This window comes from Pipistrellus kuhlii, unplaced genomic scaffold (assembly GCF_014108245.1).
Source record: "Pipistrellus kuhlii isolate mPipKuh1 unplaced genomic scaffold, mPipKuh1.p scaffold_m20_p_10, whole genome shotgun sequence".
In the NCBI taxonomy this organism is placed as follows: domain Eukaryota; kingdom Metazoa; phylum Chordata; class Mammalia; order Chiroptera; family Vespertilionidae; genus Pipistrellus; species Pipistrellus kuhlii.
Genome location: NW_023425405.1, coordinates 39824456 through 39839632, shown reverse-complemented (window position 1 = coordinate 39839632; position 15177 = coordinate 39824456). Strand labels below are relative to the sequence as shown.

At 38.5% G+C, this 15177-nt stretch overlaps 1 protein-coding gene and 1 non-coding gene across 4 annotated transcripts in view; one reads left to right on the top strand and one right to left on the bottom strand.

Moving 5' to 3' along the window:
- Positions 1–15177, top strand: part of CDK14 (cyclin dependent kinase 14) — a 485190-nt gene that overhangs the window by 301216 nt on the left and 168797 nt on the right. The gene's annotated exons all lie outside the window — the stretch shown is intronic.
- On the bottom strand, positions 11229–11330 carry LOC118714606. The gene has a single exon (XR_004986617.1). It is a non-coding gene; the product is annotated as a U6 spliceosomal RNA (small nuclear RNA).

The following is a 15177-nucleotide window of genomic DNA, read 5'->3' as shown; positions in this document are numbered from 1 at the left end:
ATCGCCCTAACTGCTCTCCTCTGTCTGCCTGATCCCCCTAACTGCCTATTTGCTCTCTGCTGCCAACCTGATCCCCCTAACTGCCTAGCTGCACTCCCCTCCTGGCATAATCCCCCTGTCTATCTACTCTTCCCCCCTGGCCTGCTTATCTGTACTTCCCTCCTGGCCCTATCGCCCTAACTGCCTACCTGCACTCCCTTCCCTGGCCAATTTGCATATTCCTCTATTATTAGTATAGATAACTTTTCTGTTATTTTCTAAAAAGTATAATAAACTTGTTCAAATATTGTATCATTGAAAAATAATAGCAGAAGAGAGAATTTTAATGGGCTACAGTTTGCAAAACTGTAATTATAGATTATTATGCAAAAATTGCTTTAAATATTTATCTTTTAAAAAATTTTATGCCTAGCCAGAGTGATGCAGTTGTTGAGTGTTGACCCATGAACCAGGAGGTCACGATTCAATTCCTAGTCAGGGCACATGCCTAGGTATCGGGTTCAATACTTAGGAGATGGATGATCAATGATTCTCTCTCATTGATGTTTCTTTCTCTCTCTCCCTCTCCTTCTCTTGAAATTAATTTAAAAAAATTATTTTTTCCATCACCATTTATATCCCCTATACCCTTTCCCTCCTTCGTCCTCTTCCCTCCGCAATCACCACACTGTTATCCTTGTCCATGACTTCTTTCTTTTTCCTCTTCACTGTTGCTCCATCCCTTCACACCCCCTGCTTCACCCCCACCTCCGAGAACTGTCAGCCTGCTCTCTATTAGTCTATTTCTATTTTGCTTGTTAGTTCAGTTTGTTCATTAGACTCTATATATGAGAGAAAACATATGTTATTTGTCTTATCTGACTGGTTTATTTCACTTAGCATAATGTTCTCCAAGTCTATCCAGATTGCCGCAAAGGGTAAAATTCCCTTCTTTTTTTATGGCAGAGTAGCAGCATTCCATCATGTAAATGTACCACAGCTATTTTATCCACACATCTACTGAGGGACACATCAAAGAAATATGTTCACTTATACATTATTTCAGCGTGAATTCAAAAGAAAAGGAAATGGTTATACTAAAAATGAGGTATATTCTATAGCAGTAGAACAAAAAAAATGAGTGTCATGAAATCACAGTGTATTCATATAGCTTAAAATTTTCATTTTAAGTATCTTTTTATAATGTAAGTAATTTCCAATAGGTACTATCCTGTTGGATTGCTTCCTGTATGAAGATTTTGCTAGTATATCTTAATTTTATGGCAATACTTTCCTAATTTTATGAGTATTCAGAGACCTTTGAGATATGACTAGGCTTTTAATAAATCAAAGAAATAAATCATTATAAATTTCCCATGGCAATATTGATATCCTAAACTACTGTTTGTTCTTGTTAGAGCATAGAGACCCTTAAATACAGATCAACATCATGATTGATGCTAATAACTATCTTATACTATAATTATTATACATGCGTAGTGCTTTTTACAAGTAAAATGTCTGTTGGTAATTAGGAGATAAATATCATTTAAAATTGATGCGTTAGAATTAAAATGTTATATTTTACTCTGGAGAATTAGACATGATCAAAAAAAACTTCTTTTGACAGTAAATGTTATCATCTTAAATATTTTATTTCCCCCACTGAATTGTTTAAATTTGCAAACGCTAGCTATATGTCATGCTCTACAAGCAAGACTCTCCCAGGAGTTGTGCAATCATTGGAAGAAGACATTCTACTAACCCAGTGTGGTTGAATCACTGGGAAAAAATGCTTTTCCTCGGTGACCTTTTATGTCTGGTCTGAAGAGGAATGGCTATTAAAGTGTAGTAATTAAATCCACTTGCACAAACTTCTCAGAGAAACCTTGTGTTTTAAGCAACAGTTGTGTCTCAGGCTCTGGTAAAGTATTGCCAAGGAGACAGTCAATTTTGCAAAGTTATAAAACATGGGGTTATTTGTTTTATATTTCAATACAGGGATTAAATCCATTTACTTGCTTGAGAACTGTGTATAGAAAGGTGATTAATATCTTTGAAGCGCAAAATTAATTGCTTGTTACCAAGATAACTAACATCATTAACCCCCCACACCCAGAGTCTTTATAACAAATGTGAAAAGCAACAACAAAAAGATCAGTCAGTAAAACCTTTATATCTTTTTCATGGTTTTCTCTTCCTTTTTGTTTCCTTTTTCTCTTCTTTGGTGGAAGGGAGCAGTTCACGTTTTTAACAAGTCCAATGAATTTATTTCTATAGCATAATAACTCTATTGATATTTGTAAGGTGAGCCGGCTATACTTACCATTAAATCATTTGTGATGCTCATAGCAAGAAAGAAGGAAAGTAATAGAATTCAGATACTTTGAAATTGCCAGGTGAATGGGCACCTACTTCTGTAAGCGATACTTAGGTGAAAATGCATTCATTTATTTATTTATTTTTTAGCCCTACCCATTTTTTTTTAATGTGGTGTGATATATTCTATTCACCTCCATTAGTTGCAAAAATAAGCAATAGATGTATTCATCCAGGTAAATATATATTCAGGGTGACAGAAATCAGAGCCAACACAAAATTTGTATTCTAATCACATTGTTCTGAATTGAAAGAGAAATCTGCTTGGTGGATCCCTGGGAAATGCATCCCTCTCACTTCACAACAGCTGAGCAAATGGCAGAAGTGCTTGCATAGCTGCCTGAGACCTGTGGCAGATGCTCTCGGCTGTGTGGCTCACAGCCCAGTGTACAGCAGCCAGGACAGAGGGACTGGCATGATTCTGTCGGGGGCCTGTCCTTGTTCTCCCTGCCTTTGAATGTTGTTAACCCTGAGAGTCTCACCTTGCCTGTCTCCTGAGTCTTCTGGCTTGCAGTGGAATTTCATTCACCAGTTGTTTGTTAACCTATTGCACATTATTTGATTGGTACAGCTGTCAAAATGTTTTTCTTTCCTGTGTGTGATTCAGGCTGCAGAAGTGCATATGTGTGTGAGTGTGCGTAAGAAAACCCACTTGCAACTTAGAAAGCTACTACTCAGACTGGCCACTGAGTGAGATTGTTTCCTAAACAAGCTTCTCATCTGGAGTTGAGATATAGTCTGACCGTAGAGATATAGTCTGCAAACCCAGCGCCAATCCTTGTTTCCTGATCCTGGCTGTTTTTTTGTTTGTTTGTTTTGTTTTGTTTTATTGATTTGAGAGAGGGAGGTAGGAAGCCAAGGAAACATCCATGTGAGGGAGATACATTCGAAAAAGCCCCCCCAAGTGGGCTTGAACCCACAACCTAGGTATGTGCCCTGACCTGGAATCAAACCTGTGACCTTCTGGTGCCCAGACTATGCTCCAACCAACTGAGCTATACTGGCTAAGGTTGTATCCAGTATCTTAGCTGGAATCATAACCCTGACGTTTCATGATTGGCTAGGATAGCCATAAAGAATATCAGAGAAAGCTGGCACTGACACTAGATGGTCATTACCATCCAATTGGATGTAACAGCCACGTGTGAAGATGGAATACTATTAACATCACTACTCAGCAGTAGCATGGATTCCTGACCAACAGAACCTGTGATCAGTGCCTGTTCCTTAAAGCCACGATGTTTTGGAGTAACTTGTTCCACAGCAGGAAGTAGCTGATACATTTCCATTGATCCCATGACCAGGAAAGAAAGGGTCAGTACTATTGCTATTGTTTTATAGCTGAGGAAACTATCTTCAGAGAGGATATATATGGACTTGCCTAAGAAGAGATGCTCAGTAATTGCCAGAACTGAGACTAAATCCTAAATCGACTGACCTTCACCAAAATATTTCTTTGTAGTTGTTTGGTTGATTGTGTTTGCTGATTTGTAAACAGGAGTGTGCAAGAGCATGACTTGGGAATCGTTTTCTGAGTACACTCTTAGAGGCGCCCCTGAATCAGGCTCAGAGGATAGGCCTCCATGCCTTCAAATACAGAAGCCAAGCCTAGCCAATGAGTCCTCCTGGGTAAGAAACTCAGCTCTTACAGATTCTGTCATACTTTGAATCATTGTGCATGTTTTAAATTTTCTGGCCCTTTGTGGCAACCTAAAAACCTGGCTAGTGGAGACATACTCTCCATAACATAGGACTAGTTATTCAGTCAGACTGAGCCCTGTGTTTCATCCAGGATACTTTTGGTGTGACCCCCTTGGGGCATGCCTTTGTAACGAGTATATTTGAGGGTTTCTTTCACATGGTTTGTGTTAATAATATTAGGTGGCTACTATTAGAATTGCATACACAATGGATGAAGATCTGTAGTCATCACATCCCAGCGCTATAACTTCCTATCTGTTCTGATCACTTGATTAACATTCTGGTCCCCTGCCTTTTCTTAGACCTTCGGAGACTTTACACTCAATGATAAATCTGTCCAGGCTGCTAATCTTTTGTGCGGCATGAGTTCATTTAAAATCTGACCTTGTATCATCTCCTGCCCAACCCCCTGCAAGAAAAAGAAAAGCCTTCTCAAAACATTTTATCCTAAATCGATCTCTCCTGTCTCATTATCATATATCTTCATAGAAAGCTATGGCTGTTTGATTAAAATTTATCATAAGACTAATCTACCCCAGTCACTGACTCATGTCCACCGGAGAACAGTTTTATCTTAAGTCAAGTTAACAGATGAGCTGACCTTGGAGCTGAGTTTGTCCTCTCATTTCTTTGGAAAACGACAGGCATATGTTTTCCAGGGAGTGTGGAGGCTATGACATTTTTTTGTAACCTACCTAAAATCTCTTTATGAATTTAGTTGTACTAGAAAAACATTGAGAACTCATTTTACTTTACTTTTTTACACCCATAACCTAATTTATTTCATAAATGGAAATTTGTACTCACCTCCTACCTCTGGCAACCACCAGTTGGTTCTCTGTATCTATGAGCTTGGTAATTTGTTTTGTTAAGATTGCACTTATAAGTGAGATCATATGGTATTTGTCTTTCTCTCTCTGATTGTTTCCCTTAGCATAATGCCCTCAAGGTTCATTCTTATCATTGCAAGTGCAATTTTTTATTATTTTTTATGGCTGAATAATATTGATTCACATACATACATATATGTGTATATAGCACATTTTCTTGAGAACTGTTTATTTTAAATGTACCAGTCACTTAAATTTTTTCTCATTATTGTGTCTAATATAAACTCAGGCTCCTGTTACTTTTGAATAACTGGATGTCCAAATTGCCAGTGAACTTGATTTTCTACTTAGGAGTACATTCTTTTCCAAGACAAGAGCAAAGATCAGGTCAGACTTCACCTTCCATGTTGGCCAATCCCCAACAAAGATGTAGGAACACATCCTTTGCTGTCAAACTTCTATACTTCTGTGCCTTTACACCTGCCCAGAATTATACTTCTCCTGTTCCTATTGTCTAAATAAAACCCATTTTTCTGAATATGAGGAATACTTTCCCCTCTAGCGAAATGTTCTCTGATTTCCCAATTAGAAATTCCCATTCCTTCTCATAGACCTAGATTTCTTTACTCAGACCTCGCTGCTGTCTCCCTTCAACTTTGATCTTGCAGTGCAGTTAGTTTTGCTTTTAGTTCCCTAATGGAGTTTAGGATTTGGGAATAGGGATTGGAGAGAAGGGAGTACTTTGTGGGAATCAATCATTAGCATGCACCCTGATGTTGCAAAATATTTGTAATAATAGAATTATTGCATTTCTTTTATTTTTTTTTAATTGCAGTTTATATTCAACAGTTTTGTTTTTTTTTGTATTAGTGTCAGGTGTACAGCATAGAGAATAGACATTCATATGGGTTACATATGAATAATTCAAGTACTCACCTGGCATCCTACATATAATAGTTATTACAGCATTATTAACTGTATTCTCTACACTTTACTTTATACCCCCATGCCTGTTTTGTAACTATCACATAGCACTTCCCAATCTCATCACCTTTTTTTTTTAACCTTTTTCCCCAACACCACTCCACTCTGGAATCTATCAAGTTTTTCTCTCTATCTTATAAGTCTGCTTCCAGTTTGTTGTTTATTTTGTTCTTTAGATTTCACATAGAAGTTATATCACATTGTATTTGCCTTTCTGTGACTGATTTATTTCATTTAGTATAATACACTCTAGGTCCAGCCATGCTGTTGCAAATGGTAACATTTCATTCTTTTTGTGGCCAAGTAATATTTCATTGCATTTATGTACAACAACATTTTTGTCTATTGATGGGCACTTGGGTTGCTTCCACATCTTAGCTATTGTAAATAATGCTGCAATTATCAAGTTGGTACATATATTCTTTCAAATTAGTGTTCTGAGAAGAGGAATCACTGGGTCATAAGGAATTCCATTTTAATTTTTTAAGGAACCATCACACTTACATAGGGGTTGCATCAGTTTACATCCTCTCCAACAGAATTACTGCATTTTTTTAAACTTCACTGTGTTCTTTTTTTTTAAAAAAGTGCATCTTTTGGGGGGAACTCTATGGGGATGACATTAAGAACCACTTTAAAAATTAGAGAATATTTTCTTTCATTTGTTTGTTTAAAAGTAGATGTGAGTTCACATTTTCATTTAGTTTCTCCTTTTGCAGTTCTTGTTCCAATGCTATGTAAGATTTAACATTCAGATACATAGTTCATTTGATTGAAGCTCAGAACAAATTACTATCAATTTTCTCTGATTAAAATTTAGTGTTAATAAGTGTTTCATGTTTGCCATAAGAAAAGTAACTAGCTGGAAGGTATGCATAAAGGTGGCTTGGAGAATAACATTGGGTTCACTTCTCAGATCCCATCTTATTTCCGCTAAAATGAAATATTGTTTCTCTCTCACACAGAGTAGTGATGTATGCACATTTTAATCTGATCATAGACTCTTTGGATGTGATTCAGTTCGTACAGCAGTTGTGGGTACCTAGGATACACCCAGCAGCGGGCTTCAGAGAATTTCTACTTTGATGAAGTTTGGCACAATTTTCATTGAGTTTTCTTTGTAGTACTTAGTACTGGCTGGTAGTGCCACTCTGTGGAAATCTAGAATCTAAACCATAAGGGCACTAAATCAAATTTCCAGTTTCTTATTAATTTTCTTCCTCGGAATGAAAAATATGCTTAGACAAATAATTAGGTGGTGTATACAGAGGCTCGTTCTCATAACAGTGAGCTTCCTGATACCATGATGTCTAATTGGGTAGGAAATGGAAAAGGCATTAACTTTAGTGAAATTATAATCTATCTAGCAAAAAGGTTTTTAAACAAATGTAATGCAGTGTTTGTATATCTTTTCAAACATTGAGCTCAATTTTTGGTAATAGTAAAAGATGCTATTGCTAGTATATGGGAAATCTCTGTACCTTCTGCTCGGTTTTGCTGTGAACCTGAAACTGCTCTATAAAATAAAGTCTGTTAGGGGATTGGGGGGGGGGGGGGGTATGCTGTAGATGAATCAAAGTGGAATACTGTCCATAAAGGCCATTCTCTTCTACTGTGTCAATAGGAAGATTTCCCCTTTCAGGAATTATGTCTTTGGTCTGTCAGTGAGCCACTTTGTGGAAGGAAGTAGACACTTAGGCAGTAAAAATATTTATTGCCTGGCAACCGAATGAAAGCTGTGCTAGGCTAGGCGGGGCAGTGCACAGATCCTCAAGCCAAGTGCTGGCAATACAGTATCAAGGTCAAATTGAGGCATTAAAAACCTATAATCAGGCCTAACCTGTTTGGCTCAGTGGATAGAGAGCATCGGCCTGCGGACTCAAGGGTCCCAGGTTTGATTCTGGTCAAGGGCATGTACCTTGGTTGTGGGTGCATCCCCAGTGGGGGGGGTGCAGGAGGCAGCTGGTTGATGTTTCTCTCTCACTGATTTTTCTGACTTTCTATCCCTCTCTCTTCCTCTCTGTAAAAAATCAATAACATATATTAAAAACCAAAACAAAACAAAAGCCTATAATCATTACTTTGGGAGTAAGGAACAGGGTTGGGGGTCACTGCAGATGATCTTTCTTCCTACATATCTAAGTTGGCATGAATTGGTTAAAATGGGAGCACTCATTTATTTGAACAGACCTGTACCAACATTCTTTCAAAAAGGTAAGAGGTGCTGTACTACATTGTCCATCTTATAATCTCGGTGACTTTAATACACCAGTGAACCTTTAACTTTTGAGTGTTAAAGAATGGTCTGTATGTTACAACAGGTATTTCCTGACTTATGAATATTGAATTATTGTTTACTAGTAAACTATTCTGTCTCAATCACCACTTAGTTTTTTGTTTTTGTTTTTGTTTTATAATCATCACCCAAGGATATGTGTGCTTTTTAAAATTAATTTTTAGCGAGAGGGAAAGGGGGAGAAAGAGACAGGGGAAAAGACACACACACACAAACACACACACACACACACACACAGAGAGAGAGAGAGAGAGAGAGAGAGAGAGAGAGAGAGAGAGAGAGAGAGAGAGAGAGAGACACGGACGTTAATGTGAGAGAAAAACATTGATTGGTTGCCCTTGTATGTGCCCTAACCAGGGATCAAATCCACAACCTTTTGGTATACAGACGACAGACACTCTAACCAGCTGAGCTCCCAGCCAGGGCTTAGCATTTTTTCCTCTGGTATATGTGTTTCTTTGTCTTCTAGTTTTTTAAGTAATGATTTTATTCATGAAAATGCTACAAGAAGCAAGTTGGGATTTTTTTTTTCTTTCTTTTTCTCCTCTTTTTAAACCAACTGCTTGCTCAGAAAGTTAGACAGCAGAACTCTCACTTCCTCCAGCCTCGACCCATCCTCCATGGTTAGTCCTTGGAGCCCAAGAACTGAGTTTGACAAGTGCCAGGAATCTAGTCTATAATTTTAATTCAGTGTTCAAAGCCCTATCTGTGTTAAGGTAAAAAGAACTACAAATATGCCTACTATTGGCTACTTCCATTTCACTGCTCAGTATTTTCCTGTGTCATCTCCTGTGACCCCGCCCTCCAAACAGCTGTGCTTTATTTTCGCTGATGTGCACACTCATTCCAGGTTATTTCCACTGATGTCAGCCACGCCTGACAGGCCAAGCCTTCTGTTTATAGCTTTGGGACAGAATCCAAGACAGTGTGAGAAGGACGTGGCCTCTCCCGCAGGTACAGAAGAAGATGCTGAGATTGGCTTTGGTGTAAGCAGTTCATCAAGGTGTTCTCCAGTGACAGAGATGAGCACTGCGACTTTGTTCCTCCCACATACACAGCTATGGTAATATTCAGGACATGGTTTAGGAAGGAGAAAAAGACAAAGATAAGGTTTCATTTTCAGAGGGTCTTTCTCAAACCCTTAACCAAGGAGACATTCTCAGTGAGGTCTTCATATTGAGAGACAAGGTCAGAAGAACAGCTTGTGGAGGGAATAATTCAGAATGCTTCCTTGTGTTCCAGGAAACTCAACGTATTAACTAAGATGAACATATAAACCAAGAGAAGGGCACATGTTAAAATCGATGCAAGCCCAGCCAGTGCTGTTCAGTGGTTAGAGCATCGGCCTGCTCACCAAAGGGTCATGGGTTTGATTCCCAGTCAAGGGCATGTACCTGGGTTGCAGGTTTGATCCCTGGCCCAGTTGGGGCTCAGGGTTCGTGTAGGAGACAACCAATCAATGTGTTTCTCTCACACAGATGTTTCTCTCTCTCCCCTCTCCCTTTCACTCTCTCTAAAGAGCAATGGGAAAAATACCCTCAGGTGAAGGATAAAAAAATCAATTCCAAATATTTTATTCATATTTCTTTGGTTTTCATCAGAATAACGTTTATAGGAGCAAGGTAGTCAAATGGTAGATCGGTTTTCAGAAATATGTAACTAAATGAAGAAAGCAAGTACAAGTCAACAGGCAAAAGTACTATGTTTTGAGTGTTATTGTTTTGGTTTTGGTTTTTAGTCTTACAGTTGAATTTCTGAGACTCAGTATTTGCTCTTTAGTGGCTTTGGTCAGAAATGCTTTCTTTTGTCTGGTTCATCTCTTCATGATAAAATTTTAAACATTGTGAAGGAAAGGTACACTGTCTGCGATGACAGGTTACTTACCTTCTTTCCCCTTAAGGGAACCTAGTAAGGATTTGAAGATATATGGGTGCTGATAGCTTACCTCTACGGTCTGTGTATTCTACCAAAAATAATGAAAAAAGGAAATTCGTGTTCACTACTGACTCTCAGGATACACAGCTTTGATAATATCAGCCTGTCATTTCAGATGAGAAGATAAAAAATTCACTCAGAAAAGAAAGAAGAAATCAAATGAAGACGTTTTATTCACTGTATGTCTCGGCATGCCCTGCTGTAGAAATAAAACAGTGATAATGAAAACGTAACATGAAGTACCTTCAGGAGTCACTCTGCCTTTTCTTGTCTCCTTTCTTTTCTTTAAAAATGTGAATATAAAAAGAGACTTTCTTTTTTTCCCTACCGGTCTGTACTTTATTTTATTTTTATTTCATTGTCAAGAAGATTTTTATGGAATTTGGAGACAAAGTAGCACTTTCAAAATACACATGGAATATGAAGAAAAACCGACCCAGTGTTGCGCGGTAAAGCAAGTCTCAAGGGCTCCACATGTTATCCTTCACACACGGGAGAACATCTTGCTTTTCTTTCCCTTTCCCAAACCAAGCTTTACCAAGACGTATTACTGCTGAACTTTTATAGTCAATGCATTTCTGAGTCATTGATTTGAAATTAATTTAAATAAGATGCAAGTCTGAAGTCCTATAAGAGATTCAATATCATGGAATTTAAAGGCACACAGCTAAAATGGGCAACGCATCTCCTTTGCATTTAGAGGTAATAGCACTTTCCAATGGCATTTTTATGGTAGAAAATTAGCTTCTTCAGCATTCATAAACTTCAGTGTAGTTAAGCCTTATGAATATGGATTCTAATCAATAACTTACTCCATTGTTAACTGAAATGAGCTCTGTTTCTTATTTTTAAATTTCAATGGTGTAAGCCTTTGCAAGCAAACCAGAGAAAAGGATGTCCATCCTGGATGTCACCCGGGTTTTCCCCGTTAGGGCACTAGAATGTCTACTGCAGAAGGTCTTCATGTAATGCTAGTTCACACATGCTTTATGGACTTTTTGTGTCTTTGAGGACCTGATAACTTGCATGTATTTGATCAGCAGAATATATTCTTATACTTTCTCTTCTTTTTTTTTTTTTTTCAAGATCTGATTTCTTTTTTTTTCTTTATTGATTATTACATAAAAAATATGGAATGCTTCACAATTTGTGTGCATTCTTGCATAGGGGCCACACTAATCTCTGTATGATTCCAATTTTATTATATGTGCTGCTGGAGCAAGTACCCACTCTGTACTTTAATTAGAATATTAGTATTTAATTAATTCCACTGAACCCTGGGGGGGGGGGGGGAGAGGAGGATTAGGATATGTTTCAGTAATTTGTGTATTCACCCCCTAACAAGGTTTGAAGAACAGCATTGGTAGACCTGAATGCTCCATACTACCTCCATTAAAATAATACACAAATCTTGCCTGTAACTGGAGCCAGCACAGCTTAAACCCAATTGTTGGCTTCAAAGTTATTTCTCTTTGTACTACACTGTGTTTAAACCCAGTGCAAGTGATATAGCATAACCATCTGTGATAAATTTGTAGAATTTATTACTCCATGTCATGATAGATAGTAAATGTAAAAAGTATATCAAAAATATTTTTACACAAATTCTGGAATGAAAGCTCATTCTGGATTGCTTGTTAAAAGACTTGATGTCTAGTCTTGTCTGTTTGTAATTGGACATGCTTAAGCAGGGTTCATTTATTCACCTATAGAATGAGGCTAGAGTATCCATAGTTTTCAAAAAATATTAGTAATGTAATTATTTTTAAATAAATTTCACCTATAATCCTGGAACCCTAAATTACACCTGCTTGACCTTTTCCATCCCCCACAATAGCTCTGATGTGTCTCCAAGAACTTGTACAACTCCAAAGCACATAGCATGAGAACCATAAATGGAGAGATATACCATGTTCATTAATTAGTAGACTGAATATTGTTGTGAAGTATCCAAATTGATCTCCAGCTTTAATCTGTTGAAAGAAAAGATAAGGCAATAACTATAAGGAAGGTGCTCACCTATAAAATCCAAAAGACTTTTTCTTTTAACCTGAAAAGAATGTGAGCAAGATCAATATGAGGGTAAATGAAAAATTTAAAATTTTGGATTTTGAACAAAGCTCTTTCCCTTAATGACTATCAGTTGATGTCATTTCTGCTAGTTAGTTGCTGTTAATTTGGTTGAATTGAAGCCTAAAAGATTCAAGAGAAGCCCTGAAATAACCTGTTTAGCAGTTATTTCACACTGACAGTGGGAAATAAATGATGGAACTACATTGCGAGCCAACATGAGCTTTAAAGCTGATACCTTCTTCAATGAATGGCTATCCGTTGGGGTCCAGTTTGGAGTTACAAACCCTCTTGTAATTTAAACAGGGATGCTTTAATAGAGAGACTTATTAACTATTTGCAAGCTATTTACTACTAAGAGGGTATAAAAGAATTCTAAAGCAGCAGTCGCCAACTGGTGGTCCTCGGATCACTGGTGTGGTCTGAGAGGCCCGAAAGTTTGGCAACCACTGTTCTAAAGAATATCCTAAGGCTGAAGGGACTGAACCCAAGAAGGGGACATACTCAGACGGGTGTGATTGGCAGGGAAGCTCTTTGGGTTGGGTCCTCCCTCTGGGGTAGCAGAGGACCTTGGCTGGCAGGCAGGGCACTGTAAGCAAGAAATCCCCTTTTGCTTCTGGCAGGCAGGCAGGAGCTTCTGGGCTAGGGCTGGAAAGCTGGAGGGCGAGGCCCCCTTGGTGGGGGGATCCCGTGCCCTGGATCAAGCTAAGATCCTTCCTCTACCAAGGTCCCATCCACACCACCTATTGACAAAACTTAAAATCTTGCCAGCTGGCCAGGGAGAAAAAATGCAGTGTCACAGGTAGCCAATAGCATTGGGGGCTGAGTAACATTGCTTTGATAGGAAACAGTTCCTAACTTCTGTCCTGAGATCTCATTAACAATCTTGGGGATTTTTATTTCCTGCAAAGTCAAATGTGAGCACTTCATTATTAAATGGTAGGTTTCTTATTAAATAAGAGAAGTCTGTGAGTCAAAGGAAGAGCAAGATTGACTCCAGGCCAAGCTTATGACTCCCGTCATGCTAGAACTCATGGTCAGGGAGCCTTGGGCCATAAGCATTTTTTAAAACTGCTACGCTTGGATAAAATGACACATTTTTGCAGAATTTTACGGATTATGATTTCATATTCCAGGGTGTGGCTGCCTTACCGTGCCAGCACAGAATTAGCATCTCTAATTAATGTTATATAAAACAGAGGGCCAGGAGTCAGAGCCCAAGGAGACGTCTCATTCCTTGTGAGGCAAAAACAGTATTTTCAGAACCAAACCGGATTTTTCCTTTAGGGTCCACATGGCACGAAACAGATGGTGATGTGGGCGGCTGTGGTTTGAGATCTGAAGCCGTTTGCAAAGACACCACAGCTCCTCCTCGTCCCACCCAGGAGGCGGTGATGGCTACCGGCTGGTCCCCAAGGCTCCACGCCTCAGCCATCCTTGTAGGCGGATGGGCTGCCCCCTGCAGACTAGCCTGGGAAGCCAGCCTGCTGGCATTGTTCAGAATTGGCATAGCTTATTTTCATCTGAAAAGGAACTAGAACATTTTTTTCATCATAGCTCACTTTGGTTCTTAAAGGCATAACGTAATACTGAAACTCCTCTTCTCCATAAGACCCCTTTGTTCATTGTTTAATGTTCAGTTCTGCCTGCTCCCTCCCTGCATTTGCCCAGAAACTTGAATTGTGGCTGTTAGCAGGGAAGGAGAGAGAAAGTCATTTAACATGTGCTTTTTTTTTTTATTTTGTTTTGTTTTTCAGAAAAAACAAACATCATACATTATTTTTGGTAGAAATGTCTTTCTACCAACACCTGTACTACCAAATTTATTTTCTTAATTTGAGCATACACTATTATTTGTACCATTTGTTCTCCGTATCAATCCCCCGTTCCATTTATTTTAAATTTATTTAATCTTGTCTTTTTAATTTAATTAAAATTAAATTAGAATTCCACTATGTTATGGAAGTATGTGAATGTTAAAGTTAAAATCCTCTCCAGCATCACAGTAATCCCTCCCTGGAAGCTCTGATTAAACATGTTATGCATATACTTTCTTCTGTGTCTATGCATAAGTATCATGTGTTCATGAGTGATGTATATTTCACTTAAAAAATTACAAGCATTGTTTTCAACTCACTATTTTGTTTTAACCGCTGCATGATAATCAGGTCTTCAGCTGCTATGTATTTATTATACTACCCTGTTTCCCCGAAAATAAGACAGTGTTTTATATTAATTTTTGCTCCCAAAGATGCACTAGGTCTTATTTTCAGGGGATGTCTTATTTTTCCATGAAGAAGAATATGGTACACATTTATTGTTAAATGAAAATAAAGGAAATTTCTTACCTGTATACCGTACGGTAGTACGGTAGTTGTCAACACAAACCAGACAAACTGTGAATCCTACAGTATCAAGACTTTACTCATTTATTCAATGACAATATTCTGGAACATCATCATAACAATCCAATTCCTGAATTTCCTGGTGAATTTCTTGTGACTCCATTTCTTTCAGAATCAGTGGACCAAATCTCTCATGTTTAGCCTGGGGGGCCTTATTTTCAGGGGATGCCTTATATTTCACTCAGAAGGAAACCTGTAAGTAGGTCTTATTTTCAGAGGATGTCTTATTTTCGGGGAAACACGGTAGATGCCCGATGCACAAAATTCATGCAAGAGTAGGCCTTCCTTCCGCCAGCTGCTGGTACTGGCTTCCCTCTGGCACCCAGGACCTGGCCTTCCCTGCAGCCCTGGCTTCATCTGAAAGGTCGTCTGGTCTAATTAGCATACTGTGCTTTTATTATATAGATACCACCTCATCCTAAAAATGCAGATTGTTCCCAAGTTTTCCTATTGTGGAAGGGGAGCCCACAGTAGCATCCTGGGATCTGACCAGGGCTTATGTGCTCATGCTTTATCTCAGCAGACAGTATTCCTAGGAGACTCTTGGATGTACCTTGAGCATTTCTATAGATTTTGCCAAATCATCCTCCAAAAACGT